This window comes from Ursus arctos, unplaced genomic scaffold (genome assembly GCF_023065955.2).
Source record: "Ursus arctos isolate Adak ecotype North America unplaced genomic scaffold, UrsArc2.0 scaffold_1, whole genome shotgun sequence".
NCBI classification, from domain to species: domain Eukaryota; kingdom Metazoa; phylum Chordata; class Mammalia; order Carnivora; family Ursidae; genus Ursus; species Ursus arctos.
In genome coordinates, this window is record NW_026622763.1 from 103932364 (window position 1) to 103951084 (window position 18721).

The 18721-nt window shown below is 56.6% G+C and overlaps 1 protein-coding gene across 3 annotated transcripts in view; it reads left to right on the forward strand.

The window, feature by feature from the left end:
* The window catches only part of SH3BP4 (SH3 domain binding protein 4), an 82080-nt gene that overhangs the window by 46340 nt on the left and 17019 nt on the right, over positions 1–18721 (forward strand). Inside the window, exon 3 of one of the 3 annotated variants that reach the window (XM_048214253.2) lies at positions 18252–18424. The exons of the other annotated variants lie outside the window; for them this stretch is intronic. The gene's annotated coding sequence lies outside the window, so the exon portion shown is untranslated. The remainder of the gene's footprint in view (positions 1–18251; positions 18425–18721) is intronic. 3 annotated transcript variants of the gene reach the window in all.

Here is an 18721-nt window from a genome sequence, read left to right on the forward strand (position 1 = left end):
CCCCTCCATCCTGCGGCTGTGCCCGGGGCCCAGAGAAGGACAGAGACAGGGAGGTACTGGGGGAGGGCTCTGGGCAGGTGCGGCGACAGCAGCAAATGGCTTGTGTACCATCAAGGTGAAGGTTTGGGTTTGGGTTTTGGTTTCGGATACCACGCAGCAGCCGCGCGTCCTGGAGTGAGCTGGTTCTCCAAATCAGTTTCATCATCTCTCCTCATCGAACCTGGAGATTTAAATGCGTCGTTAAGGCTTTTTTCACCGGGCCTGACTGGTGATACAGTCTTCCTAGTTAGAATGGACATGATCTCCGCTTTCCTGGGGCCTGGGTGAACCCACACCCAAGAAATCAAGTGGGGGGCCAGACTGCGGGCAGTTGGGGGTGGGGCTCAAGTGAGAGGTGGGGAGTGGCTGAAGGAAGGCCGGCGGTAGGGGAAGGAGAGGGAGCTGGCCAGAGAGCAGGTGGAGTCTGGAGCCGTGATGACGTGTGGCCCCGGGACGGGGGACCAAACCCTGCGTGCACCCTGTTTTTGTAAAGAAGGTTTTATTGGAAGCAGCCATGCCTGCTTGTTCGGTGTGTGGCTGTGTTGGCCTCTCAGAGGCGGAGCTGAGCGGGGGCAGTAGATAGAGGCCCACGGAGCCTGAAAAGCTCACCATCTGGCCCTTTACAGCGGTGCCGGCTTGGGGACATGGGACAGTGTCTGGAGACGTTGCCGAGGTCACAGCTGGGCTTGGGGCTGCTCCTGGCATCTAGTGGGTAGAGGCTGGGGTGCTGCCAGCCATTCCACGAGGCACAGAGCAGCCCCACAGCAAACCATGACCCGGCCCCCAATGGCAGTAGCAAGGCTGAGAAACACTGCTTTCCAGAAACAGTTCTCTGTTCCAGCTAGAGAACCAACTGGTTGGGGGGAGGAGGAATCTAGGATGGGTGATTTCTGGGCGGTGCCCTTTGCCAGGATGGGGATGCAGGGGTGCGGGGGGAGAGGAGACCAGCGTGTTGCCTTGAAGGTGGCTGTGGGCTGTCCTGAGTGGGCGTGGGAGGCAGCTGGCCATGAGAGACATGAATTTGAGCACCCCGTCGCAAGGGGGCAGCTAGCCGCCCTAAGGAGAATGCCCCAAGCGACAAGAGCAGAAGGCCAGGGACAGACAGTGGGGACACTGGACACTCTGGACAGGCGGAGGAGGAGATATCTGTGAAGGGGGGCGGGAGGACCAGCCATGGGGGGGCTGGGGAGACCCCGTCAAGACACACCCTCGAAGGCCAGCCCAGAGGGAGAGGAGAAAGCAGTCACGCGTGTGGGAGGCCGGTGCATCAGCGGTTAGAAAGCTGCCAGATGAGACACGCAGGAAACCACCCTTAGGCCTGGGGCTCCGTGTGGCCTCACGCCAACCCCAGCGAGAACAACGTCTGCGCTTGTGGGCGGGAGCGACTTCCAGGGCAGGGCGGATGGAGGGCCTCCACGAGGAGCCCGGGGCAGGTGGGGGCTGCACGAAGGTTTCCAGACTGAGAGGAGGGAGGCCCGTTTCCAGCCCCGTCCCCCGGCACCAGCCAGCGTGGAGCCCTGACATGGGGCCAGCAATCCCGTAGGAGAGGAGGCCCGGTGCTGCACGGGGCTCTGGGATAGTGGACAGCACAGCCTCCCTGCAGAGGACAGCGGGGGCCGGGGAGAAGTTGGCACCAAGCATCAGCTGGACGTCTGGGCACGAACCACGACAGACGAAGCCGAGGACAGAGACGTTCCTGGCGGTGCCCTTTCTGCTCGGGAGCAGTTTCTTTCGTCCCCTGGCCCTTTCTGAGCCTCTGTATGGAATAATCATCCTCAAGTACTTTTCATTTTTAGTTGGAAGCAAAAGAAAAGCTTCTCCCAGGTGCTCTCGGCTCCTGGTCGCCTGCTCCCCATCCCAGCACCTCTCCTCGTGTCCCCATCAGAACTGCTGGGAAAACAAGCCGTGATTTACCAAAGGGGCATGGACCTGGCTTGCAGAGCCTCTGGTGAGTTCTCTCCGGTAGGAGACTGTCAGGTCAGTTGAAGTCCATATCATCTGTGCCTGGTACAGACTTGAAGCAGAGGCTGTATGGAGAGACAGATGATTCACACGAGGTTTGCTAATGTATGCTTTGATTTTTTTTTAAGGAAAAAGTTTTTTTAAAAAAATGGGAGCAACCATCTGACCATTTTTTTAGCTGTACCGAAACAGCAGGACGTTGGGGATCCTGCTCTGGTCTCCAGGAGCTGGGCTGCTGTTTGCCCAGGGGGGCAGGTGGAGACACAGCTTATGTTCTTGGAATTGTCTAGAAATGAGCTGATCCCTCTGGTCCTGGTGGTGGGCTCATGCCAGCTCCGCAGGAGGGCATGCAGGCTCATGCTGTAGGCCCTGCCTCTCGGGAGCTGGGAGACCTTGGCCCAGGTGTTCAGCTTCTCCAGACCTCGGTTTCCGAGGTTTATCAACTGCACGGTGGAGGCAGTAATCGTCTGTCTCAGGAAATGAGTACACGGAAAGCACTAGAACGTGCCTGACGCACACGCAGCGTCCAGCAGATGTGTGGGCTAGTTTCCCAGGGCGGTGGAGCAGTGGCTGCATGGCTTAAAGAACAGAAATCCATTCTTCCAGCCTGGAGGCTGCAGGGCCACGTTGCCTGTGGAAGAGCCCATCTTCGCCCCTTCCTGCTGTCTGGCAGTTTCCCTGTGGTCTCGCCGATCATTGGCCAGGGGCTGCGTCTCCAGTCTGTCTCTGTCTTCATGTGGCCAGCTGTCCTCCGTGTGTGTCTGGGTCTGGACGTCCAGATTTCCCTTCTCTCATGGGGGCACCTGTGATTGGATCTAGGGCCCACCCGAAGCCAGAATAACCGTATTTTAACTTGATCACATCTGCAAAGACCCTGTTTCCCGTGGTCAAGTTCACGGACACTGGGAGTCAGGATTTAATGTATCTTTTGGGGGAAGGCCGTTCAGCCGGTGGCGGCGGGCGTGGTGATGTGTGTTACCTGTGTTAACGGCTTCTGTTGTAGCTCACGTCCTTGTTGTCAGCATCTCTGTGACCGGCTCCGAGCAGGAAAGGTCTTCTCTCTGCTGCGTTCTTGCCCCAGCTGCCCCGAAACGTGGCAGATGCTCTGTACCTACGTGGTTGGCTTAAGTTAAGGAAGACGCCCCCCCATAACCTTTATTGTTTTCAGAACAGCGTTCTGCTCTAGACAGACATCAGGAAGGCTGTGAACATAAGAAGTCTTGGCTTTGGAGAAGCAGCCGCGTTCCCGGACGGTGAGGCTGGGACCGCCCACAGACCCTTCGCTGGTCTGGGTATTTACTGAGTGATCATTGCTGGGTGCAGAGCCCTGCGGGGGCCGCTGAAGGACACCGTCCTTGCTGACCCAGGGGGACAGCCTGGCTGGAGAGGCACACAATTAAATATAGCCACAGTCAAGTGATGAGGTCCTATGGTAGTGGAGCCCGGGGCGCCAGGGCTGGTGACCGCGAATGTGGCATCGACTCAGAGAGACGCGTTCTGGTTTAAAGAGCCCGGACATCCCGTGGCAGCTTCCCTTGGGCCCTAGGATGGGCTCGCAGAGCACTGGCAGCGGCTCCGAGCACCCCCAGGGACAGCTGGCCGAAGGAGACGGCGAGGACGGTGGGTGGGACGGGAATGTTCCTTGGCCCCTGCAGACGGGTCCCGCGGTGTGCCGCCGGCATCACAGCACAGCTCAGGGACTGAGGACGGGGGCGGATGACCTGGTTTGCCGGACAGGCGGTCGTCAGGATGGGCCCTGTTTGCCGGGTTGGAAGGGTGCCGGTAGGAGCGGGTTCCATAAAGTTCTTTCCAGGGGAGCTGAGGGAGAAACCAGAGTTAACCTGTCAAGTGTCGCCTTCTACTGTAGCCCCAAACACGTGTGTCTTACGTAAAGAAAGCTCGGAGATGGGTTTACCCCTCTCGCGTCTGAGTGGGGCGTGAGTCATTTCACTAGGAAAGTGGGTTCTTGCTTTTACGCCCGGCGACCCCTGTGCGCACGAGGCCTGGCCTACTCCAGGCTACACACGGATTTCCTCTGTCACCGGCCAGGCCTGCTGGACGCAGGTGCCCACGAGGCTGCTCTGCAGGAGCCAACCTGAGGTCCCCTCTCTCACCGTTTCCTCCATGTACAAGGCGCACTAGTGTCCCTCAAAAGGCGTGTCCAGCAGGAACCTCAAAATGTGAACTTGTTGGAAATAGGGTCTTTGTAGAGGTGATCCGATCCGTTAAGAGGAGGTCATGCGGGAGTCGGCTGGGCCCTAATCCCATGAGCGGTGGCCTTGGAAGGGAGCCGTGTGAAGACAGGGAAGAAGGCCGCGTGGTTGCTGGAGCAGAGGGAGAGCACCCAGAGGAGAGACGAGGCTTGCCCGTGACACCACAGGCTGGAACAGAAAACGGATTCTTCCCTAGAGCTTTTGAGAGCGTGTGGCCCCGTGACATCTTGCTTTCAGACTGCCAGCATCCAGAACTGGGAGAGAGCAGTTCCTTTGTTTTAAGTCACCCTTAGCGTGGTAATTTGTTCCAGACGCATTCCCTGTGTCCCAGCCTCACTGAGCCCAGGGTGCCTCCAGGAGGCACGGGACAGCTGGGCAGCGGGGCTCAGGGAGTGGGCTGTGGGGAGACGTGGGGTATGCCTAGCGCTGGCCAGATAAGCCTTTGTCTGCAGTAGGAAGCCTTCAGCCCTCAACCTTGACTGGGAGGAAAGCCCGTCACCCGCTTTCCTGGGTGAATGTGGGCTGGTCGGGGCCAGGCTCGGGGCATCAGCTGCAGGTGATTCTGGGTGATACCAGAGGATTCTGTCTACTGCAGAGAAGCTCTCTCGGCGTTGGAGGTGCCGGGGGGATGTAGCTCCCCCTGAAAGAGCCCCAGGCTGGGCCCCGGAGCCCTGGGTTCTCCACCCCACTCTGCATGCTTCATTAGCCCTCTGACCTCGGGCAGAAGCTCCATGTTCCTGCTCGGTTGCTTCATTATGCGCCGAGAGAGGCCCGCTGTTGTTACTGTACTTAAACGTGTTGTGCGTAGGTCCTAAGTGCATGAGTTTGGACACACACTGCCACCTGCGTCATCCGCTCCCATCAAGCTGTATTCCCATCACCGGAGAGCCTTCTCGGGCCCCTGCCCTGCCAGTCCTGCCTCCTCCCCTTAACCCCTGTTCTGGTTTCTAGAGGTCCCTTCCAGCTGTTCTCGCACGTCACGTGATGTGTGCTCTCTCGTGTTTGGCGTTGTGTTCGCCACCGTGCCTGTAGGGTTCCTCTGGGTTGTGCGCGGATGAGCGTTTCCTGTCACTGGTGCTTGGATGTCCCACCATCGGTTCTGTGCGGACATCTCCTGTTGGCGGACACAGGGTTGTTTCCAGTTTGGGGCTATTAGGAATAACACCAACGCGGACATCCTTCTACAAGCCTCTCTATGGACAGAACCTTCCTTTTCTCTTGGACATGCGTGTCTGGCGGTGGAATTGCTGGGTCTGGCGTGTGTGAAGTGTTTCAACGTGGTGGGTCTGTTCACTCTTCCGGCAGGTGGCTCTTCCGTGGGTCCTCGGGTCGGGGTGGGAGTGGGCGGCGCCAGGCTGGGACAGCAGGTGGGCAGTGGGTGGGACCCAGTTCCTCCTGCAGACCCGTTCCCGTGCCCCCTTTCCACCCTCGAGTAGAGCTGCTTCGTATTGGCCTCGCCGTTGCTTGGGGTTTCTGCAAAGACCTGAAGAGTGTGTTCGCCTTCTAAAAATCAAACGCCATGTGCTGTGGGGTCCTCCGGGCCTCCTGACACCCCGTTTCCCCCACTGTTGACTGTGTGTGTATACCGTCTAGTTCAGGTCAGACTCACACCCAGGGAGGTTTGGCTCGCTCTCTTCTGCAGGCAGGTGGCAAGGCTTACCTGCGCACGGCAATGACCACCGCAGGAGACGGTCCCCGGGTTCCGAGGCCGCACGGGCTGCTCTGCTGGGGCCACTGTGTCACTTCACTCCTAGGATGCACCTTGATCTTCTCAAGGTCAAAGTGGTCTTTAAGACAGAGTTGCCCGTTGATTAGCAGAGCTCACATCACCTGGGCATTTGGGGTCTGCAGCCTGTGGGGGACCAGTCATTTCAAGAGTCCTTCTGTGTGTGGCTTGTGCATGACTGAGAAGGAGCCTCACCCCCAAGAGTTTACTGTGGTGGGTGTGCTGACTCGGGACCGGTGTGTAACACCCAGAAAGTGCTGCTGCTTTTGGGTGCCTTCGTGACGGGGGTTAAAGTGGGGGGGGGGGGGTCAGTGACAGCAGAGCCATTTACGGAGCATCGGTTGAAGGGTTTGGCCAGCAGAGGCAGGGAGAACCTTCCAAGCAAGGGAGACAGCATGCCCAGCTGAGTGTCAGAGGGTAGACTGAGGCAGGCAGCGTGAGTCATGAGGACAGTCACACTTGAGAGGCCGGTGGGGGATGGTGGGGATGAGGATGGTCTCTTGGGGGTTGAACTAATGAGGATTTTTTCCCAGTAATGAGGTTACGTAGATGGGGGTTTAGAGGCCAAGGGAGAAGGGCCAGGTCCTTCCAGGTAGCGTTTGCCTGGGCCTCGAGGAGGCCAGGCGGGGGACCTGCCGTGTGCAGTCGAGCTGGGGGAAGTGGGATCTGGGGTCTATGTAGAGGAACTGCTGCGATGCTTCGGTGGGTGGGTGCTTGGTCCAGGCTGTGGCGATTACCTGTCCTGTCTGTGCGTCAGGGTTACGTGAGAGCTGCGACACTTCTCTGGATTGGCACGTGTCGCTGCAAAGCCTCCACAGTGCTGTCAGCAGCATCCCAGGTCAAGAAGCTGCTGAGGGGAGCCCTTTGGGCCACAGGCGTGTGGGCCTGGCGTGAGGCTCCTGGCTTCTCCTGGGAAGACGCCAGGGGTGCTGATGAACGGGCGTGATCCCGTCCAGGATGCTAATGGGCCGGGACTGGGGACCCCGAGCGAGGGGAGCTGGCTCTTGGCGCATATTAGCGGAGTTTCTCCACACACCTGGAGGAGGTGGGCAGTGTTATCCGTTTCACAGACAGGAACTGGCGGCACTTGCCCGAACTGGGCAGTTTCACGCTTGGAGCAGGGACACCACTGATTAAAGGGGAGGGCATCCAAGGTGAGAAAGGGGTGACTTCGGACCAGTAGAGCCCATGACTTGGAATAAACGATGACATCTCCAAGTGGAAATGCAGAGAGTTCGTGGTTCGTGGAGACCATAAATTTGAGTCCCTGGCTCAGAGGCATCTGGGGCCACCAGTGCTGTGCCCACTCGTCCTCATTCTCCAGGGAAGGCCATGAGGAACGATAGTCATTGTGTGCCCACTGTGTGCTCATGTGGCAGGGCAGGTGTACGGACCTCCTGCAGGTGACAGAGGCTCAGAGAGGGTAAGTAACTTGGCCAAGAGCGCACAGCTAGAGCTGGCATGTACACACGCGGATCGACCCTGGAGCCCCGTGTTTCCTCCTTTGTGCCATGCCGTCTCTGCAGTTCGTCCCCACTGTGGTCCGAGGGCGAGCAGGAGGAAGACATGGGTGATCATTTAATAGTTTCCCCAGCACCAGGAGGAGACCACAGCCAGTGACAGAAGACCAGGCAGGGACTCAGCAGGGCTTGTGCGTGCCGGCCGTGGGGCTGGAGGCCGGGGGCTCAGCGTGCACGCTGTGGTCTTGTTCTGAGAGAGAGGGCGGGAAAGGGCCTGCTTATCTCCCAGGCTGCCGGGAGTGGGGCCCTCCAGGGAGAAGGCAAGGGCAGATCAACTCGCTAGAACAGCAGAGGCCCCAGAACAGCCTTTTTTCCCTGGTCTTTTTCCAGAATTACTTTCTCTTGATGCATCAATAACGGTGAGATCCAGGTTGGGCCAGAAGACGTTCAAACCCTCAATGCCGATTCGCAGGGGCTGCCTGGCCTGCACAGTGTGGCCTCCGGGCCTCTGCCCTCCCCGCTTGCGCGGGCGTGTGGCTGCCAGGCCTTCTCCTTCCCAGACCACGGGCCCCGGAGCATCTTTGCTACTGTCCAGCATGAGCGGGGCTCTCCTGCCCCGTCCGGCTCCGTGTGTCTGGGGAGGGCCAGTGGCTCCCGCTGCCTTTTCTCTTGTCCCCAGCTGCTGTTCTACGCCCCTTCTAGCAGCTGCTGGAAATTTCTGTTGGGGGTTTTGCCTGTGTGTTTGGTTTCAGTGCTGAGAGTCCCTGGGGTGTTGATTTGTATTCTGTATGTTGTCTCGGTGCGTGGACTGCGCCAGACTGACCGGACCCACCAGAAGGCACTTGACGTGGGCCACCAGCTCCGGGGTGGTGCCCTCGAGGGGGGCTCCCCTGACCTTGTGAGGGGCCACCATCCCACTCCGCCCTGCTATTTCTTCCTCGCCTCCTGTTTTCCAGTGGTCCGAGCGTGTTCTCGGTTAACCACGATGCCCAAGCACCTCCGTCGTCTTAGTGCAAGCAGCTTGTTGTAAAGCCCCAATTACTTGGTTGCCACTAAGAAATGACTTTGCAAGTCCCCTGGGGTGACTTGGCAAGAATTTTACAATAACATTTAGGATGTAGAAATCTAGTTACCCGTTGCCTGCAGACATCAGATGTCTTCAGGAGTGTTTGGTGAGCGGTCATCAGGGATGGCCTGGTAGTTTGGGATCCTAGGATGGAATGTTCTGGAAGTGTGGAGGCAAGGTGACATTTTTCAGTAGGGTCCGTAACTCTCTGTTTTGGGAGCTTGACTTCTGTTTGTTGTCTGTCCAGTTTTATTAGATGTGACAGAGACACATGAAGAGAGATAGGCTGGGGTGTGTATCTCCCTGGGGCCACAAAGTACCACAGATTGAGCAGCTGAAAACAACAGAAATTCACTCTCACGGTTCTGGAGGCCAGAAGTCCGAGATCTTGGTGCCCGCAGGGCTGGTTCCCTCTGAGGCTGTGAGGGAAAAGCTGTTCTGGGCCTCTTTCCTTGGCGTGTGGACGGCCCCCTTCTCCCTGTGTCCTCACATGGTCTCCCCTCTGTGCCCAAATTTCCCCTTTTTATAAGGACCCCATTCGTAGTGGACGAGGGCCCACCTTCATCCCTTCATCCGAACTTGATCGTCCACAAACGTCCTGTTTACATATCAGGTCCTATTTGCAGGCATCTCGCAGGGGCGGGTATGCAGGTCAGGCTCTTCCAGAGGGTGTTAGAAAAATGGGAACGTGGATGCTCCCCAGTGTCTTCCCCTCCCTGGCCTGGTGGGTGCATTTAGGGTTTCACCAAAAGACATTTGTTCCTGTGCGTGACTTGCTGTTATCCAAAACCCCGACTCGCGGTTGGGCCTGAGGTGGCTCCGGCAGTGGAAATAAGGTGCAGTGAGTACTGTCAAACCTTCACTCCACGGAACCTGGTTCTAGCAACGGCGGTAAGGTTCACGAAGCGATGAGTGGCTTACGGAGAAATTACACTGGCTCATTTAGTAACACACCTACGAACCCAGCTACGTGCAGTTCTCTGCCGCGGCAAAATCGCGGCGTTGGACCACCGTGGTGCAGGTAGGAAGCGGTGAGGCCAGGTTAAAAAAAAAAGATGTGTTTCACACGGACTCCGAGCACTTGCTGATGGAAAGTACAAGGTTTGTGTGGGCACTGGGTCATGATAACAGCATCACTTCTTGCCTCTTTGGGTTGTTTACTGTGCCCCAGGCCCCGTGCACTGTGTACAGGCATTGTCTGTTATGCGAGCTCTCCATACTGTGCTCCCTTCCTCTTGTGGGTGGGGACAGTCAGGCACCGAGAGGTTAGGGTGCGTGTAGCTGCATTGGGGAGTGGTTAGATGGGGCCTTCCTGAAGCAGCGAGCAAGACTTGAGTGGCAAAAGCTGTCAGCAAAGTGAGGTTTGTGGGGACAGAGCTTGCCTGCCGGAGGGAACTCCCAGTGCAAGGGTCTTGGGGCAGAAATGAGTCACACTTGGAAAATGAATGTACCAAGAAGGAATGGAGGTCACGGAGGGCTGGGTGGGGCCAGATCATTCAGTCCCCATAAGGAGGCTAGATTTTATGGAGTCCCAGTAGGAGGGATAGATTTATCCTAAGTGCAGGGAGATGCTGCTGGAGAGACTTAATTTGTGAAGAGGCCCCCAGCTGTTCTACGGAGCGTGGCTTAGCTGTGTGCGTTTGGGGCTGGGGGGCTGAAGGGCATGGGATGTGGGAGACTAGGTGGGAGGCAGCTGTAGTGAGTCCAGGGGAGAGGTAAAGCGCCCAGGTAGAAGCAGCTAATAGAAGGGGTCAGATCCACTCACTTTAGAGGCAGAATTGCCTGGATTTGAGGGCAGAGTTGACTCTTTGTGACAGAGAATGCGTGGTCCCCAAAGTTTAATTTATTCTCTGTTCCTTTACAGAAAGACTTTGCCAGTCTTTCATCTACACTGCCCTGGGACTCATTTTTAAATAAATGAGCCCTACCATGTTCCTGGAAGAAAAGAATAAAATATATAAAGGTGTCACTTCTTACCAGTGCCATGCCAGCAGAATCCCAGTGGGGTTCCCATTGTGAGGGAATCACAAGGTGGGAAGACATCGTATTAAATTATTTTAAAGTTCATTTGGAAGGAAAAAATGGGTAAAAATAGCTGATAAGAGACTTTGAAATAGAGAAGTGTTAGTCCTTCCAGGTAACCCAATGTAATCAGACTAGCATAGTGCATCAGGCCGATGTGGTTTTAAAAATATGCAGGCTAGTGACACGGAATAAACGAGATTCAAACCCTCGTGTCTGCACACGTTCAGAACGCGTTGAGATGACATCACGTCAGTCAGGAGGGGATGAATTGTTCGGGACCTGTGATTGCTTAGCCATTTGGTAATGAATTTCGTTAAGTTCCTCACTGAGCAGCAAAATAAATTTTGTACATTAATGTCAGCAGATAGACCGTTTTCTTAAATAAAGGAAAACAGATGTGAGTATTTATCAGATTTTTCATGAAGATAGGGCTCTCTGTGTTTCAAGGCAGAATCACAAAGGAAAGATTGACACAGCTGCATAATTGAGACTCCATCAAGTTAAGCAAATGCATCTGAGCACGTGCGAGCGACAGAGTGGGGAAGATATTTGCCGCGGAAATGATGAAATGTCAGCATCGCATTGAACAAAGGAATCAAAATAATACTCATAAAACAGGAAGTCAGAAGGAGGAGTTTTGAGAAATTTCTGGCTGTCACAGTCCCAGGAATATGCATGTGAACTTCGGTATTCCGTTCCCTCCTTGTCCTATTTAGCCAGGCTTTTCTTGCACTGCCGGCGGGGTGGGCGGGGGGATGGGCACCCACCGCTGCCCAGAGTCTGCATGGCTACGACTTTCCAGGAAAGTGTTTGGCAATGCTTCGTACTCTGCTGGAAAGTCGTCCTAAGAGGGTAATCCACGACGCGGAGGAAGATGGGGTATAAAGATGTCACTGCACGGGCCGTTCACAGCAGCCACCGTCGGGCTCCCGCCCGCAGCAGCGGGGTCGGGCTGTTCTCGGCTGCTGGCCCGCTCCGAGCCGGCCCGTTCATGAAGCTGCGTTGACTTGGCCTTCTCACGCCCCTTTCCATCATGCGGCCCGTGTTTGTTGGTTTGGCGCGGCTCGGAGGCCATCAGGAATGCGCTGGACCAGTAGAGTAGGGCTGGCGTCCGCGTGCCTTTGGGGCTGCTTTCCAACTGTGCTGTTTGGGGGGCTTGGCCCCGCTCTCCGGCCCTGCAGTCGTGCAAACATTGTCACTCATCCCCACCACCCTTTTGGTGTCCGCGGCTGCTGCCGTGTCTTCAGGGTATGAAATTCCCGTCTTGAACTTGAGCCTCGGGCCTGGCGTCTGTGTGTCATTAGCGAGCGCGGTCAGTCGGATCGGCCCAGCACGAAACCCTGGAAGCTGCGGCCCGTCTCTTCCTTGTGTGAATCTGGCATTTTAATCTGAGTCTCAGGAGTAAACCTCGGGGGAACAGCCCTCTCACTAAAACCAAATAAGCCTCAGTTTGCTCATCTGTAGAATGAGTGACACTGCCCAGGTGTTCTTGTCCCAGAGCGGTATCTAAGATGAACTTTTTTTTTAAACATTTTATTTCTTTTGAGAGAGAGAGAATGAGCGGAGGGGGGGGAGAGGGAGAAGCAGGTTCCCCGCCGAGCAGGGAGCCCCACGCGGGGCTCGATCCCAGGACCCCTAGGTCATGCCCTGAGCCGAAGGCAGACGCTTCACCAGCTGAGCCACCCAGACGCCCCTAACATGAACTTTCACACAGCCTTTTCAAGTTAATGTATACTAGAGAAGATAGCAGTGTATCTAAGGAAAATCTTTTTAAAGGATGGACAGGCTTCCCTTTTAAAGCACTAGAGAGCTGCCTTCTTTAAATAACTTCCTTAAATAAACTTCAGTTATAAAAAGGGTGTTGCTCTAAAGAGAAGTATCCATTTGATTTTTGTTTTTTTAAGAAGACAATGAATCAATGACCATCATTTACACGTCACACCCCCAGAATGCTGGTGTTTTGCCGTTTTGATGAGTGTGTCAGACGGGAGTCTTGCCCCCTGACCAGCAGCCCCAGTCCAGTGAGTGGGTCTCTCTTCTCATTGCTGTTAGCACGTTTCAGAGATCATCACACTCGTTCCTCCTGGTCACTAGCTGGGGACCGGGGTTGGGAAGTATCTGGGCTGGTCACAAGACCCCCCCCCCCCCCCCACAGCCTGTCTGCCGCCCGTCCTGTCACACGGCGGGCTGGCCTTCCCATGTGACTCCGGGGTGGGGGCAGACCGCAAACCACCAGACCTCCTGAACCCCACGCTGGGGGAGCACTCAACGTGGCACACGTGGGTTACTCTTTGAACTGTCAGCAGCAGCAGGGTCACGGGACAGACCAGACGTGGCAGTCAGAGCGTACATGGTGTGACGGGCAAACCGAGAGGTCTGTGAGCTTCGGGTCTCTTGCTCCCCAGGAAGACATGGTGGAACCCACCTCGTTCCCCTTGTGCTGTCGGTGTCACGTATGTTCCCGACAGCTGCACGATCAGCAGTAGAGGGAAGGCACCAGGTCCTCCATCCTCTGTGCCTTGGGTGGCCCCTGGTGCACGGTGGGGCTCAAGAATGGGTTGGCTGAGACATTTGTCCGTTCAGCAGCTGGCATCAGACACAACGTAGGCCAAGCACTGTGTAGCGCTGGGGAATTAGAGAAGCCACGCATCCAGCTTTCAAGCAAACGAGTGTGGTTGTTAGGGAACAAAGAAATCCCGCGCATCCTAACAGCTGTGGCGCTCAGGACCAAAGTGGCAAGCGCCCAGAGTAGACAGTGGGGGAGGCCCCGCAGAGCCCAGAATGGAGATGGATTTCCATTGGCAAAGCCGCTGTTGGACGGGGGTCCCTCTCCAATGGGCAGGTTTTAATGGAGGAGAAAGTAGGAGCCCTGTTGGGTCTTCAGAGACGGGGTTGGGGGAGAAGCTGGCAGAGTCCAGGAGCTGGCTGGGAGGGGTCTTGGAGCCAGAGGAAGGAACAGCACCTGGGTTTGGCGAGAGGACGGGAAGGACAGAGGGCTGTGTGATGCAGATGTGGTCGGCAGGTAAGCGTGCGGAGGGTCTGGAAGGACAAGCCGGGGGGTTCGTTGTCTCCTACAGACTGTGGAGAGAAGAGCCGGGACTATGGATTTTACCCAAGGAACCGGTGGGACGGATCCGGCAGGTCGCTGGCAGGAGGAGGCCCAGCCCAGTGATGCTGCTGACCCAGAGTGTCCTCTTTGTCACTGACTGGTGAAACAGCACGTGGTGTTGTCTGTCCCCCGGCCTACTCCTCGGATGACAGAAACAGCGGGTCAGAAGTGCAGACGTGCCTGGGGCCCTGGGGGGTGGCCCCTGAACTACAGAGGATCAGTAAGGGCTTGAGCGCAGCATGTCCCCAGCCCAGTGCCCGGCGCGCAGAGCCTTCGCTGTCCAAGCTTTAGGCTCGCAGTGTTGTCTCGGGCATGGCTTCCCTGAACACGTCTGCTCTACGTTTCCTTCTGCTGAGCGCACGGCCTTGTCCCTAGAGGCTGAGCTCAGTGGGTCTTCACGGAGGCGATGGGGCCCATGCCAGGGAGATGCCCACGTTTCTCAGACGGACTCAGGACTGGGGTGCGTGATGCTCACAGCTGGCCTGCTGGGGGGGCTCTGAGTGGCAGCAGCCCGCTGCCCTAAACTAAACTCAGTTATTGAACTTGAAGCACACTCTGGACACTGGTAAGTGAAGCTAGTACCCCAGGATCCCCTCCAGGGGAGCCATGCTCTTTGCACCCCCAGAAGGAGGCAGCCCTCCTTGGAGGCTGCAGGGCAGCGTTTTCGTCTCGTGCTGCAGGTGCCCACAGCAGGCAGGGTTCTGGAGATGAGACTCTGATGTAAGAAGCCTCCCGCCACCGTGGAGTGGAAGCTTGGGTTTCGCTGGGCCGGGCTGGTCCTCTCTCGTAACTGGAGCCCGGGCCGTCCCTGCCCACAGAGGGAGACCTGGAAAGGGGACACCAGTCACGTGTTGGCTTTCCACTTGGGTTATTGCCCAGACCATTCGGGTCAAGGGTCAAGATGCAGAGAGCTGGGGAGCTGGTTTGCAGGCTGAGGGATCGGCTGCTGTTGGCTTCAGAGGGAAGAGGTGCTGGAGACGTTTGCAGGCAGAAAGACAGAGGCTCCCCCTTGGCCTCACTGGGTCACTGCCAGCCCCCCCTTACGGTGTCCTCAGCGTGACTGTGTGAGAGCTAGGAGTTCCTGCTGCCCCCACAGGCCCCGCCCCGCAGGCTCGCTGGCATGCTGGGGGGCTTCTCTGCAGCTGACTCGGGGGGTCAGGGGCCCGGGGTGTTGGGGCTCCAGGCAGCTGCTTAGAAGGAGACAGGTCAGCCAGGGAGGGTGTCTTCGAATTATTTTGATTTTCCAGAGCTCGCTGTTGTTTGGGGAGTGAGCAAGGTGAGCAGACAGGATGGAGTCTCTGTCCACAGTCTGGTGGCTGAAAGCACGCAGAGCGGGTTGAAACTCATGCTTTCTTTTTAACCCGGAGGAAATCTGATGCAATCAACACCATACTCTTACTCCAGAAATTAAAATCAAATGTGGGGATGAGTCATCTCAAATGAGGCTCTAACAGAACTCACCAGGGAGGAACCCAGAGCAGGCTGCGTGCCCTGTTCTTCCTGCACCTTCAGGTCGGGGCCCCCGGGGAACCCTGGGGGGTCACTGTGTACACCCCAGGCCTTGAGTGAGGGGCCCCACAGATGCTCATGTTCCCCGGTTATTCTTGGTGGCTTTGTGTTTGGAAACATCTCGGGCGGGACGTTGGCAGGTTGGCCCCTGCACGATCGTTCTGAGTCTGGAGTCCGAGGCGAGCAGCGAGTCGGCGCGGGTGGCTGGGGGCTTGTCTGTAGGTTTCCGAGCCTGCCACCAGAGTCTGTAAATAGTTCCGTGCGCGCACAACACTGTTGTCTGTTCGGAGGCCGGCCTCCTCGGTCCTGGGGAGGAGCCAGCAGCAGGCGCTTTTCTCCCCTCATGAATCAGCCTTTATACTAAAGCAAAGAAAAACTCATTAGTTGTGAGTCAGACACAAGTAAGCTTTAATGCTCCTTCCTGTCTTCCCAGGCCTGACTTCTACCAAGAGGGGGGTGGAGGGTGGCTTCCCCGGGTGTAGGCATGGCGTGGGGAGGATGGGGGGCTGTGGGGATGGAGTGACTGCCCCCTACCCTTCAGAGAGCTCCGGAGGTCGTGGGCCAGCCACCCCAGGCACGGGTGCACACAGCTGCAGGCTGTCCTGGAGAAGTGACCTGCCCTAGTGGAGGGTGGCCGGACTTGGAGGTGCCACCCAGGGCACCCATCGGTGATTAGGAATGTGTAGCTTAGATTTCCAGAATAGGCTAGGATTCCTAAATTCACCCTGCCTTGTATAATCAAGTCGCAAGGCTATCTGGGGGACACTAGACATTCACTGGGGATTTTGACTCTTTAAAAAAGGAGATTATCCCAGGGATACCTGTCAGAATATCTCTGAAGCCATTATCTTTATTTTTAAGAATATTTTATGTATGTATGTATTTGTTTGTTTATATCAAGAGCAGGGGGAGGGCAAAGGGAGAGAGAGAGAGAATCTCAAGCAGACTCCACACTGAGCGAGGACCCCGACACGGGGCTCAATCCCACGACCTGAGATCGTGACCTGAGCTGAAATCAAGAGTCGGACACTTCATGGACTGTGCCATCCAGGGCCCCGCCTTTGTCTTTATTAAAGTAGAATTCACTCATTCGTGGTCAGTCGGGTCTCACAGCAGAGGTCGGGGTGGAAGCAGAGCGAATCCTGTGGCCTCGTGGAGCTTACATTCTCTTGGAGAAGTTGGGCTGCACACGGGAAAGCACATAATATGTCCCATTGATAAGGAAAGTAGGGAAAGAGGCTGGAGTTAGGGATGTTGCGGTGGCAGACGCCTGTCCCTGCTGATGACGTGACATTGAGCAGGCCTGAATGAAGTGAAGGTTCTAGTCTGGTGAATATCTAGGCATGGGCCTCCCAGGTGAGGCGACAGCAGGTGCAAAGGCCCTGAGGAAGAACAGAAGGGTCCACAGAGCTGTCGAGGACCCACAGTATGGGGCCTTGAGGGCACTGTAAGCGCGCTAGGGGCTAAGAAGCTTTCGGAGGGTTTCGAACAGATCTTGACTTCTAAAAACATTCTGACTGCTAACTGAGGGGTAGGCTCCCGGAGGGCAGAGTTGGACACAGTGGACTTGGTGGAAAGGAGCTGTTACTGTCATGGTGGAGGTGAGGTCAGGCGGAGGTCATGTTCTGGCCGGGGTGTGCGTGGCAGGGGAGTATACACACGTTTGCATGCACACCGCCCTCCACGGAGGGCGGGCTGCTGGGGACGGAGACCGGGCTTTTAGCTGGGTGAATGTGGCATTCAGCCGTGACTGAGTTGGTGAAGCGTGGAGGGGGCTTGGGGCAGCCCCCAAGCTGGGTTTGGACCTGGGAGGTTCAGGACAGACACCCATCAGTCCTAAGGGGCCCTCAGTGAGCTGGGTCTGGGGTCCAGGGGTCACTTGTCAGCCGAGCAGGAACCTGGCCGTATCTCGTTGTGCTGCGAGGGGACCCAGCTGCTCGGGCATTTGACCCGTGGCTCCTCCGAGCTTTTCCTAGTCAGCAGGAGACGCATACACCCCATTCCTGACCCGTGTCTGAGAAGGCAGGTGATAAATGTTCCCTGATACTGCTTTTCTGGGGCTTTTTGGTTGGATTGCAAGCGTTTTAAAACATGTATGTAAATAAGAAAATAGCAAAAATAAAGTCATAAATAATTTTTTAAAAATGGGGAAACGGGAGGAAATGAATAGGAAGATAGTATAACGTATAGTAAATATAGTAACATGCAGCAGTCGTCTTATGTGCCATAAAATACGGTCTCGCACCTTCATGAACTCATTATAAAGCAAATCCGAGCATTGTGTCATTTCCCGCAGTAGAACCTTTCTGATACAGTGGGGGCTAATTCCAGGGGCCTGCACCTTGAGCCCCAGTGACTTGGACTTGGAGCTCGGGGACATTGCAAATCTGAGGCCAGCGCATGAGTCACCGGAGAAGCGTGCAGGCCTATGGGCAGGAGGGTGGAGCGGGAAGGGTGGAGAGAGGACCGTTTTCCTGGAGGTGCAGGTGAGGGGCGTGTGTTCTGGGAGCAGGCGTGAAACAGCGCCGGGCACACTTGAGAGGCAGCAGGTCCGCGTGTGGTCACCGACTCACATGGGTGTGGAGGTGAGTGACAAGCCTGGAAGGGCAGGTGGAAACCGAGTCATGGAAGGCTCCGAATGCTGGGCAGGGAAGTCAGACTTTGCTGATTGAAAAGCAGCTGCAGAGTTTTAAGCGGGGCAGTGGCCTGACCTCGAAGGACAGCTTTGAGAGCAAAGGGCTCCCTATGGAAGGGACGGCGGGAGGAATCAGGGACCCCGCGGCCGCTGGCAGTGAAGGCCGGTGCCCTCTGGGTTTGGAAAGAAATGATTAGCAAGGAGGTGGAGCCCAGAGCGTTTTGCTGGCCGCTGCCTCCTGGGCAGGTTACTGCCGAGATCTCTGCACGCCGGGCTCTGGAGGGGTGGAGGTGCAGAGCTGCTCTGCGAACCCTCACGCTGATGGTATCTGGTCAGGGAAGGTTCCAGGGGGAGAGAGTCTGCCAGGCTTGTCCGGGGAGGGGCGTGCTGGCTGCCTGATTTGTTGTAAAATAACACCCCCGAGGGGCAGGGGTGAGGGGCAGGCCTTATCCAAGGACGGTCTCCCACTGCCCCTGAAGAAAGGTGGCCATTCTGGGCTTCACACAGGGCATTGAGCACCGCGGGACAAACGCCGCCGGTCCGTGGAAGAGGTCCGTGGAAGAGGTCCGTGAATGCACGCATTGATGCTCGGGGGCACGCGATGCCTCTGGCTGCCTGGTGATCACTTCGGAGCCGTGGCTCCGCTCCGGCTGATGAAGTGAGCTTGTCAGAGCGGTGCGGTTAGTGGCTTCTCTGTTCCTTGAATGGCACCCTCCGTCGGGGCGGCGTGTGTTAAAGGACTGCAGATCGCTTTATGTAACTGCTAACGCGCTCGTGGGCTCTCCACTGGCTTGGGGCAGAAACTATGTCCCTGTCCTCAGTGATCAGTCTCCAAAAATTGCAGTGGTGTCCTGTGATGCTTTCTCTGCCCACCCCTGAGGCCCTGCCTCACCCCCAAGCTACCTTCTGGGTCGTGATAGGGAATGCAAGAATTCTGCTAGTAGCGTGTTTATCTCTAGTTTTATCTGCCAACCTCC